The sequence below is a fragment of the Musca vetustissima genome, unplaced genomic scaffold (genome assembly GCF_032173495.1).
Source record: "Musca vetustissima isolate MV318-11 ecotype Yass unplaced genomic scaffold, APGP_CSIRO_Mvet_v1 utg369862, whole genome shotgun sequence".
NCBI lineage: Eukaryota > Metazoa > Arthropoda > Insecta > Diptera > Muscidae > Musca > Musca vetustissima.
Genome location: NW_026885049.1, coordinates 37,784 through 48,281, shown reverse-complemented (window position 1 = coordinate 48,281; position 10,498 = coordinate 37,784).

Sequence of the window (10,498 nt, the reverse complement as noted above, 5' to 3'; positions counted from 1 at the left end):
AATTCTAAACACTAGTAAATATTCGGAGCGTTTATTTTGGAATTATTTGAATGTGGATTTGAAAACAAGTGTTTACACTCAAAAAATGCTTTTAAAACTATTCTTTAATAAATCCACGCCTCTTGTAGGCCTTGAAAAATATTCTAAAATAAATCCACGCCTCTTGTAGGCCTTGAAAAATATTCTAAAATAAATCCACGCCTCTTGTAGGCCTTGAAAAATATTCTAAAATAAATCCACGCCTCTTGTAGGCCTTGAAAAATATTCTAAAATAAATCCACGCCTCTTGTAGGCCTTGAAAAATATTCTTTAATAAATCCACGCCTCTTGTAGGCCTTGAAAAACTATTCTTTAATAAATCCACGCCTCTTGTAGGCCTTGAAAAACTATTCTTTAATAAATCCACGCCTCTTGTAGGCCTTGAAAAACTATTCTTTAATAAATCCACGCCTCTTGTAGGCCTTGAAATTCCTTTTATTACATTTCCGTTACTATTGTTACGTTTTTTCTTGAGTGTATAATTTCCCTCTCTCAGTGATAAGAATACAAAGCTTTGATGTTGTTTAAAAATTAAACTTTTTTTGTACTCCAGAAAACAAAAGTCAATGGTGCAAATGAAATGTTTCTCAGATAGCTTCTCTGCTTAAATGGAACAGCACCACCACACTTTGTAGTAATAGATCCCGTCACTCACACACACCCACACTAGAACACTCAATCTCTATTTGTGATGTCTTTCAAAATCCAGAAGCTTAAAATTGAACAACGTTTAAAAACGCGAAGCAAAGGAAGTAGTCTGCAGTCAGTAATCATTCTTTTGCCATATATGCAGCAAAACATCCTCCCGGAAAGACGATAACCCACACACTCGCCCATCAACTTTACTCGGATTTGGCACTGTGTGAGTGCGTGTCATTTGTGTTCAGCGTAATCTTCATTAATTCAGTCAGTCAGTCGTCGTCGTAGCTGCTTTATTTTTGTTTTCCTTTCCGTTTCTCAGTCACAAAATGCGGAATCGCTTCCGTTTTGTGTTCTGTGTTTTTTTTTGAGTCAAGGATTTTATCCTATTTTCCAAAAAACAAATACGCGTGAATACGACAACACTGCCATAAAAAACAACAGGACATAATTGTCTCACGGATTTAAATGCTGATGTATGTTGCTGGGCTTCGTTCGTTCTTCGTTTTAATTTGGTAGGCGTGTTATTTTGGCATAAATTAGTTAGTGGGTCCTTGTTGAGCACATTTAAATGATGTTGTTCTTGTTGTTGATGTTATTGATGTTATTCGTAGCTTCTTGTTAATGTTGATTGGAAAATGTAGACAACAACTACAACAACAACATTTAACAAATTGAAAAGCAATTGCTTGGATTTTTTTCCAAAATAGGAAAAGTCGAAAACGTATTAACTTTTTGTTGTTGTTGCTTTTCAATTTGAATTTGAATTAATTAAAGAAACAATGATGGGTTTAAAATTCGTGCGATTATATGTGATTGAGAAATAACACACACACATACACATTTCAAAAAAAAGAATCTCTAAAATTTAGTATTTATGAAAATTGATGGATAATTTTTTGAAGAAATATTGAAATTGAACCCGTTCAGAAATGTGCAACCATGGTGACGGCCATTGTGAAATTAGACTCAATTTCACACATTTCGGATATAAATCACCAAAATGTAAATTAATTCCAAACATATTTTTAAAACCAGTGAGCGGAGCAGTATAGTCGGACAGGGCCGATCATATGATACCCTACACAACTTCCGCAAAAATCTAACATTGTGTGGCTCTACATTCTGAGCTTGGGCAATATTTCGCGATATTTGCTCCCTTTTGACCGACTAGAGGCCAAAAATATTACTAATATTCAGTACATCCTAATTACTTTTCCAGAATCCCTTTACCGTGGGTTGTGATCTTCGGCTTTCAATTGTGGCCTATAAAAAACACAAAAAAATAAGTTTTCGGTTCACTACATCCCGATATCCATACATAATATGGATATCGCATTGTAGTTATCATATACGTAAAGCAGTCTAGATTTTTATTGAAAACAATATTTTTAACAAAGCCCCGCCTCTCGCAGTCATTCTTACAGTCTTTGAAAAAATATCCTTTAATTGGCAAAAATATATCTTTACCGAAAATTATCGATGTAGATCTATTTTCTTGACATATCACCCATAGAATGAAAAATGCGAGCCATATTCGGTATTTTGAAGATTTCATCTCTGAAATGATGGAGGGTATAAAAAGTTCGACAAAGCTGAAAATCCTTTATAATTATAATGACTCTAACTTGGCATTTTGGAAGAAAACATCAATGCAGAAACTTGTTCATAACAGCTAAATTTTATTATAGCTCCCATACATGGATCTCTTCTTAATGTCAATATGGAGAAGCTCTTTTCGTTGATCTAAAAATGCTTAATATTGGTCTACATTTCAGAGAATCCAAAGCCGGAATCTCGAATACTGAAATAATATAAGAGTAGCAGTAGCAGGGTCATCAATTGGTATATCAGTTGCCTGTGAGCAATCTCGGATATGTTTGTCTTGATAGATAGAGATAATCCCCAGGTTAGGTTTCGAAATCAATGACTTCTTTTCCTTAAGAACCATCTGGATTTCGATTCTGTATGAAATGTTTATCGATGGTTCTATGCAACAGATTATAATTCACTGTGAATTTAAATTAAGTACGAAATCGAATACTAAGTTTCATTCGAGAACTCTGTAAAAATTGGATATGCAAATATGAGCACGTATTACTTAAAACGTAAAAAATGTAGAAAATTTTATAAGATATAAATTTTTTAAACCGTTTTCATTTATTTAAGCTACACATATAAATTTCAAGGGAATGTAGATTTGCTGCCCAACCTTCAACATACCAACACTACCCAACCCACACAACCACCACTCTAAAAGCGTGCTACTTTTTTCATAATTTATTTAAAAACTATGTTCACTGTGTGTTTTCATTTAATTCACTCAAGTCGTTTTTTCATACGAAATGATGATTACATATATTTTCATGAATGTATATACCACCCAGCAAACAAAACGTGAAGAGTTTGTTCAGAAGCCTAAATGAAGGCCATTAAAAGAAGCTATTAAATCGAAAAGTGTAGACCACCATATAAAACCATAGGGTGATGAGAGGTGAAAGAGGGTTTCCTAGCCATCATTCAGTTGTTTGCGATAAGTTGTGCAAAAAATCGTTAGAGCTTTATTTTCACACTTTATTAGTGCAGAGTAGTTAGGAATTTTTAGGGTGGCTCTGCGTTTAGTGTTATATTGACCAGCTATACCACAATTTTCCAGTCATATTTGATCTGACGTTAAATCGTTTCATATGTGTCCCAGCTAATTAATGATTCCTAAAGGCGATAGGAAAGGTGTCGTCTGAACCTCATTACAAATGGATCCATGCCAACTTAACTGCCGACATACATTACTTAATTATAATGCAGAGCCTTACCTCTGTAAAGCTGCGGAAGCTTTATGGACATTTGCATGTTTGGTTTCTTTGAGGGCAATCCACCTCCTAAAGCAGACATCTTATTCGGTGTGATTAGCAATGTTTATAGCTTTCAAATCTTGTGCATATAAATTTAATCAGTTGGTTAGAACCGGCAAAAAAAAATCGGTTATATTATCTGAAAACCCCCGCTTCAAAAATAAAAAGATCCGGATCTGTCTCCGGCAAAATACATTTTATTAAAGATTTTGGCATAAAGAAATATATTTATGGTAAATATTCCACACGAATGTGCTATTTTTTCTGATCAATGTTCGGGTAAAAGTGAAAAAAGGCGATGAAGACATAAGAATACTAATTTCTTGTCTTTGGGGCCCTATATAGAATCTTATGATCGAGGTTTTTTTTAGTATATTTGGACTTTCAAAACTCTATTTTTGTGAAAACCTTGACCTATGACCTCGATGTGCGTAATTGATGATAAATAGATCTCCTTGTTTGTGGAATTGGAAGTTGGATACCGACTTTCCATTTCTGGGCTTCTTTAAATGTAGGCTTTAGCTGGCAATCGGTTCGTTGCCTAATCTGGTAGGCTCGTTAGTAACCACCTGTCTGACTTCGGTTTATTGGTATACGCGTAATTTTTGTCGGTTATAATATTAGTTGGTTGTTGTTGCATCTTATTCTGTTTTCACTTTAATCAATTATCTTTTTCTGTATCTAACTCCGAGTTCAAAAAGCTGTGACCTGTATCGATTGTGTCCAACGTGAAGATGGGGTTAAGTGAATGGGTTTGGCTGGGCATGTGAAGGTGTTTCTTTGTCAGCTCCCCAAGTGCTGCCAGCTAGCGACTTGAGAACCTTGTTCCTGTTCATGACCATATCGCAAATAGCTGTGGCATATGTGGATGCCTTATAGGGGCTATCGAATGTGACCCCTAGAACCTTGAGGTAATTGGTGGTCGGAATTGTGGACTCATCGACCTGTACATTCAAAGGTCTCCACTGTCCATGTGGTAAACTGTGTGGCCGTTGACTTAGTGCCGGATATTTCTATATTCCCCTCCCACAAAAAATTAGTTATATCCACGAAATAGCTGTTCAGTCTCTCGAACATGTCATAAATTTTCGGTTCTGACGCCATGATCGTACAATCATCGGCGTACGTAACGATCTTTATGACATTCGGTGGGCGTAGAATTTCAAGCAGGAAGAGGTTTAACAGTTTCGGAGATATCACCCCTCTTTTAGGTAATCCTTGTTAAACTTTATGGGCCACCGACTTATTTCTGAATTCCACACACATAATTTACGATCCAAGGTTTCAAACTTGGCTCGAGGGTTGTTCGTTCGACGTCTTCGAACTGCTTGGCGTATCAAATGCATTTGTCCTATTACATGGGCTGTTATATATGTAAAAATGACGTGCAATCCTGTTGCTGTGCTGCTTTCGGAATCCATGTTGATGATAAGCAATTGAGTAGCATTCACGAATGTTAGATAGCAGCAGTGCCTCAAGTATCTTAACTACTACAAAAGTGAGATCGGCCTGTATGATTTACCTTTCTCGCATCCGTACCTGGCTTCAGCAGGAGGACCACCCTGCCCATTTTTAGGCATCGGTAACTATTATGGTGGCAAACGACAAGTTGAGGAATTCAGTTAGGTACTCTTTTCCTATCTCATCAAACTGCCCCTTGGATGATATCGCTCTTCTGATGGCACTTGCAAGATCCTCCAATGTAAATTGTGGTGGTTCCCCTCCACTTAAAGAGATTGTATACGACGCAATACTTTTCTCTTCGCTTTGTCACTCTCGGCGTGCTCTACAAACTGCAGGTTGAAACACCTCACATACCTCTTCGGATCTGTCACCTCAACAACGATAAATGAGACATATGTAGATCATACTTCCTGGGTTCGAGAACCATGTAACCGTTGCCCACAATTTATTCACTCCGGTACTGATGTTACTATATTCAGATGTCCTAGCCACTTTCTCCGCTTGTGCTCGCCTAGCATACCTTTTCATTTTGATCGTCAGTTCTCTGATTCTGGAGTTAGTAGGGTTAGTATGACGAAGTTCATCACGTTAATTGCTAATCCGGCTGCAGAGGTGATGATGACCCGAAAATTCCTTTCTGCTAACCGAGCATCAGAAGGATTGGATATGAATATGATAATAGGAAGGTAATCTGATCCCCAATGAAATGAGGTATGTCATGCCGTATCCCACCCCCGCTGGCCCACTGGTACTATATACCGAGGTACCCATCATTTTCTTTGCTGGGTTATTGCTTTAAAATTACTCACACATACACTCTCATGCTCATAAATGTTCTCGTACATATACATTTTAATCTTTGCTTAAGTACTTTGCAATTAGTTTCTTTAAATCCCATTCGTTTTGGTAAAATATATGCTGCTGCGGCATTAAGCAAATTCGGCAAGTGTATTGGTGTGTGTGTGGGTGTTGGTGTATTTTTATCTGCATACAATTCTATTAAATGTTAATTTTCGAAGGATAAACGAACGAGTGAGCGAATGACAGTTCTTTTTTTTCTTTGGTAATTGCACGTATAAGTAGATGTGTTGTTAATGTCATCAAATGTATTTTTGCCTGTAAATAATTTATAATGTGATTTTCAAACATTTGTTAGTTCATTCTGAAATAACTTCATTACAATTGCGACAAAAAAAAAAATCGGTTGAAAATTTAAGAACAAAATTTTAAATTTAAATTCAAATATCATTCGATACCAGAAAGATATTCTAATTCAAAATTTTGCGGACGTCTAAGAATTTGGTCTGAAAATCAGTTTGAGTCGAAGACATGAGATCCAATATTTCGTAATTCTAAGTTTTCGATTTTATGTCCTCCATTATAAGGTGGAGGATTAAGACCTCGAAACATTCGTCAGAGATCCCAAAAGTATACAAATTGTTGATGTTGGTCCTTTGAAATCACGATATAGCTCGCAATATTTATGATTGAGCTGTGGGATATATCGGTTAACGCTTTGAGGCATTCCCCATAGCGATACACATCCATTTCCATTACTAAAAAGTCTTAGCCATATTTTCCCAAAGAAGTGAGTGTAATTTCACACTCTGATTTCTTAGAAGATGAAATCCTGCGAAAAATATTTCGGTATAGGTCTATATATTGGCATATGCCCCATATAAAGTTCCCTAAGCAGTTTTTTCAGCAGAAGGGACGATAATTTGGCATTCCAAAATTTATTTGGGTACAGAACTTCTTGGCACAAAAATTTCCTCTGTTTCGGCATAGCCGAATTACCAACCGAATTCTTGGAGGATAAAAACACCTGTGAAGAAAATTTTCTATAAAGGTCTATGTTTTGACTTCTTCCATTTCTTCTTCTCTTCCATTTTACTCTAGTACATGACCCTAAGCGATTTTGCAAAAGATGTTTTTTATATGGGTTCAAAGCTTCTTGGTACAACATTTTCAAGATATGTCCAAATTTGGAACTATCACCCATGTTCGGTATCCTAAAAGACTTAGCTCTAGTTTCTCTAACCTGAGTGTCAGTAATTTTGTTTTTTAAAAATATAGAAACTTTCCTGGCAGACAAATTGGAATTTGAAAGCCCTGACAGAGTATTTGGATCTTAAAAGCCTTATATAAATGTCCCGACCGATTTTAGTATTTTGAATAGGTACTTCATGGTGAAGGACATTAAAAGTTCGGGTCAGTCGAACTTAACGATGTTTTTAATGTTTACAGTTCCGTTTCTTGTCCTAGAGACCCAAAGTGTACCCAGTTTTGGAATATACACCAAAGATATTAAAACCTATTAGAAAAGTGTCTTTCTCATGAAGATCCTTCCTTTGGACTTTATATTTTTATTTGATTACCATAATTCAGTATACGCATATCACAACACAACACTTCCACATCTCCTGTTTATGTCACATGGTATGAATCTCATACCAATTTTCCACTTTCATTTCCATTTTTTCTACCACCACCACCCTCCCCCTTTGGTTGATGTTTGTGGTCAAGTCCTGTTTGGTGGTGTGTCATATAAGCCGCTTATGGAATTTTATTTATTCACTTTAACATAATTGGATGTTCTTCTCGTCTCGTCGTTAGCACACTTGTCTCGTCTGCTGCTTCCTTTTCTGCCAAAGTTCCGAATGTCCGTGCGTGCGTACGGATTTCGTTGTATTGTGTTTTTCTCTATGTGCGTGTTTGTCTCTGTTTTTCTGTGGAAGAGGAGCAATTTTAAAATTTTCCACTCGACTTATTTTCTGTTGTCAAACAATTTACTCATTTTTATTAAACAGATAATTTCACTTGATACCAAATCGTAATTATAAATGTGACTGCTGGAAACATTTGTTGTTGAACGGGATTTTTTTGGCAAGGAGTGTGAAACTGTCAGACCGAAAAAACTGTCTGATAAGGATTTCAATTAAAATTTACATGTGAATGTCTAGAGATTTTCTTATTCGAAGGTGGTATACTATATTATAATAAGGAAGACATTTATTTTTGTATTTTTTTTTATTTTTAAATCACACTTAAGGGGACCCCCCATTCTCGGTGTCAAAAATTGTGTTTCGAATCTACACAATTTCAAGTGAAAATCTGAAGAAATCTTGAAGATATAGTCGATTTATAGTGTCAGCATCAAGTGATGGCAAGACTGATTCTCAAATTTTAAACGCATTTTTCTCGAAGCAAGGTTTTACGAATGGCGGGCACGATAACTCAAAAACTAATAATGCAATCGGTTCCAATTTTTGACACGTTTCTCTGGGAGTGTATAGCTATTGTATGAACTAAGATAGAACTAATCGATAAAGAACTTCTTATTTTGTAACTTAGTTTGTGGTCAAAAATGTGCGAATTAAAAAAAAAAAAACATATTTGGTAAGCTACGCCATTTTGCTAATTTTGTAGCGATGTCAATAATCCTAGGTCATACGACAGCCTGATAGGTACTCTTTTTAATACCGTTGGAATTTCCGGATTCCGATGTTCCAGTGAGGAGTTATCATGCCCGCCATCGAATTCTGATTAGTACAATTTCAGAGGGGTTTCCTGCTGGACGAATATCCAATGTAAGACCAAAGTTCCTAGAAGAGGTGACGGTAGTAAACAGTGAACGTGACGATCTTCATCATACGACACATGAAGACCCAATGTTGGTTAGACTTGAACTCAAGACACTAATATCTAAACAGTAAAAATAGTCAGAACAAGTACGTTGTAGTCAACGGTTAAGTTCCTTTCATACACTACTACGAAGATGGAGTGTGCTACATCCTCCCAGCCATCGCAATTCAAAAAGTTTCACGAAGTCAAGTTCTTAAAATGAGCACTTAATTTGCCGTTACCCACCCACACAATTCCTGAAGCCTAGAAAGTATTCATATCCGTACCGCTACTGAAGCCTGGCCAGGACAAACAAGGTGTACTAAAACAGCATTCCCGGGCATCTTATTAGTAGAGGACTGAACCATAACGGACCATGCGACCGAAAGGCCTTCCATACCACCAAAATGTTCGTCAGAAGCAGGTCGAAAAATGAAACTGGAAGTTCCACATAGTGGGCTGATTTCTTCGGAACTGTTTAACCTATACCTTTCTAATATTGAACAGCCGTTCCTAATGTTTGCGGATCACTGCACTATAGATCAAATGACCACTTTTTCTGTGCAAAATTCATAGCGGCAAAAAAATCATAAAATTTGGGCCAACTGATTTTTTTGTTACTAGACTTGTTAATGTTGAATTTGGAAGAAATCGGTTCGGATTTCAGTTCAGATGGATATAGCTCCCATATATATTTTCATCCGATTTACAATGGATTGTGATGAAATTTGGTTTGTACGTTTTTTTTTGAGTCTGCAAATAAGTGTGTCGAATTTGGTTCAAAGCAGTTCAGATTAAAATATAGCTCCAATATATATGTTCTATCCGATTTCATGTCTAAGTCCTCCAAACCCACAAAATACATCCGATCATCGTAAAATTTAGTTTGCATGTTTTTATAGGCTAAAAACAACTCAGAAAAATTGGGTTCAGACCGGAACAGATTTAGGTATAACATCCATATATATGTTCCGATCATAACGAAAATCAGAAATGTCTCTTTGCATTATACCGCCCTTCACCACTCGTTTGCATTATACCGCTTCATCCATAGAAAGTGGAATAGACTTTTGGGGTTCTTGGGGTGTTACGTTTCTCAGTTGAAATGTCAGCAGCATCTTTTCTTTTACCAAATTCAAAGTTTTTGTTAGTTGCCACATTTTCTGAACAATTTATAAGCAACAAATTTAAATCCGAATATAGCCATTCCCAACTTTGGGCTAATTTTAAGCAAAATAAATGAACTGTTTGCTTTAAATATTTCTCTCTTCCATCCGAAATGTTGCCGACATCAATTTTGCTCACTTCATGTTTGAAAACAGCATCAGCTTTTTTCTTTTTGTTACCTTCTTTTCGCCATATTTCAAAAAGATCGATATACGGTGGTTGCATAGAAAAAGGGACATTACTTGCAAAACGCAAAAAATCGCAACTTGAAATAAATTGAAAATAAGTCATAAGTTATCACTTAATTTATGTGCAAAAGTTCAAAGAGGTCATATTGGGTCATTTTTTCAAAAACTTATTGAAAATCAATACATCGAATTACTTCTAAAGTGTTATTTTCAAGTATAGTGTCGCAAATATAAAAAAAAAATCCATATTTTCAATTTTACACTAATTAATTATTGTAAACACAATCGAAATAACACGCACTCAAAGTTGAGTGCTCCCAGATAAATTTTCGTTCGCTTCCATGCAAATTCTGCACTTGAAATTGAACTTCTTTCGATTGAGATGCAAATTCGCATTGCATCTCATCATTATTGGAAAAAATAGACCAACATAAATTTTTAGTCAATTTGGTCAAAAATTCACAGCCCTTTTGCGCCCTCTAGTGTAGTAATGAGAATTTTAAAAAATGTATCAGAATATGTAGA